We start from the raw sequence: 2,410 nt of genomic DNA on the forward strand, positions 1-2,410 counted from the left end.
CCACCACTGCCTGGCTAGATTTAGTATTAAAATAATAGCATAGATTTAGTGTTCCTTTGGGTAAAAATTAAGAATTGTGAGTGTTCAAAAAAGTGAGACCTGAGCCAGTCCTGTTGATTACTACACAGAGAGGGGTTCACAGAAGGGCCAGGCTGAGCACCACAACTTCTGAGAGTTGGTTTGAAACAATGTCTAGGGAAGATACTCGAGACAGATGCATGGGCCATTCTAGTCACTATGAAGAAAGCTTCACCATCAGCAGTGAATATGAAGTAGTAAGGACAGGACCCTGGTAGACAAGGACCCGAGTGTCTTCCAAAGTTCAATGAAGGAAGAGGCAAAGCTGTCATTTGGGAAAACAAGTGTGATTCATCCTGAAAGGAGCTACCAAACAGGAAACTTGCAAAAAGACACGGGGCAATGCTTGCAATTATCTGTCACTGCAGGTGTGTCTGCCACCTCAAAATTGTTAGGCTAGCAGAGTCCTGTCATCCAAGTTCACTTCAGAAGGAACTGTGCAAGGTCAGCATATAAAGTTTGGGATTTCTAGGATTCTGGGGACAAGGTCTAGATATTTTCATTTAAGCAAGCGATTAAGTGAGAAGACGGTAGCAGCTTCTGAGGAGATAGCTACAGCGGTGCCTGTGCGCACACGTGGAACCAGACGGTGGGATTTAGAAACTGCTATTATGAAAAAGATTGAGATTGCAAGTGGCACCAAATGCCCTGACATTTAGAGAGAGCATGCCTAAAAAGAGCAATTTAGAACTGCAGCAAGTTGGGGGAGGTACTACGACTGTGGGACCATGATACAAGATTCAAAATGGAGGACTCCACCAGAGCCTCGCTGCATTCTCCCAGCTACTGAATGTCAAGTTACGGATTACTGCTTTAAGAAAATATTTGCTACACTTATAATCTGCGAGTAATAAACAACATGGCAGAGCAGAACGTTAGTCTCCAGGATTAAGTACTAAACAGTATGGATAGTAGAGCCAGCTGCGGGACATTAAGATGAGACCTTATCCAATTACACTGTCCAAGGTGCCTTAAGTCAGTCACAGGCAAAGATGGAATGAGCTCCAACACTGATCTTAGGGACTCTGAGTCTGGCTGGGTCCCTTGTTTTGTTCATTTCGTTTTTGTCTGATTTGCTGATTGCCTGATTAGTCAAAAGCTTTTCAACACATTAAAGAGACACCTCCTTGGAGTTATGACAGCTTCAGTGCCTAATAAAAGCTTCCCACTGGAAGGGAGGCGGCTGTAGGGAATGTCCAGCTCAGTAAATGCATTTTCTAATTAGCTGGGAAATTGCTTTGTGAGTCACTGCCTTAATGAACACATGAGGTGGCGGGCATTTGGGATGTGATCACGGTAGACAGCAGACAGGCTTGTTTCAATAAAGTGAAATGATTTCTTGAGGAGGTGGGCAGATTTTAGTCCATCAAGGTAGAGAAAGACAATATAATTCTGTCTTGAATAAACAGTGTAAATTGTGCCTATGTGTGAGGAAACTGTACTAAATCTTGACATGAAACGGAGATAGCAAAATTGTGCAGGTGAATATATACAGACACAGAGAGAAAGACAGACAGATACAGAGACAAACAGACACAGAGAGAGATACACAGACACACAGAGAGAGACAGACACAGACACATACACACAGAGACAGACTGACACATACACAGATACATGCAAATGAAAGCCCACAATAAATTATTTTGTACAATTGTAGGTCTTGAGAATCAAACGTAGGAATGAATTTATTCAGATATTGAAACATAAGCTGTTTTTTTAAAAATAATATTTCTTTTGAAGCCAGGCACAACACCACACACCTAAAACCTACCAGTACTTGGTGGGGACGGGGACGGGGGGGGGGGGAGCAAGAAGATCAAAAATTTGAGAATTCAAGGACATCTTTGGCTGTAGAGTCAAGTCAAGGCCCACTCTGTTTCATAAATTTAAATCAATCAACAAAATATGGTGGGTTTTTTTTTTTTTTTTGAGATAGGAATCCTTGCTGTATTAGTTCTGCCAGTCTTGAATACCTGGGCTCAAGTCTCCCTTCTTGCTGCTTTTAACATGTGTGATTTAACCTATGGCATACACCTATCATCTCAGGACACGAGAGGCAATGGCATGGGGGTGTGGGCAGAGACATGACTTAGCCATTAAGAGCACTGTCAGCTTTTCCAGAGTACCTGAGTTCATTCTCAGTACATAAACAGTGGCCAACAAGCAAATGTAACTTCAGTTCTGGGAGACACAATGCCCTCTTCTGGCCTCTGTGGGTACTGCATCCATCTGGCACACAGGTATAAGCTAAGCAAAACAATTCTACACAGAAGATATTATTTTAAGATAGAATCAAAGACAGGAGGATTGCAGCAAATTTATGGTGACT

Source organism: Grammomys surdaster, unplaced genomic scaffold (assembly GCF_004785775.1).
Source record: "Grammomys surdaster isolate TR1022 unplaced genomic scaffold, NIH_TR_1.0 147, whole genome shotgun sequence".
NCBI classification, from domain to species: Eukaryota; Metazoa; Chordata; class Mammalia; order Rodentia; family Muridae; genus Grammomys; species Grammomys surdaster.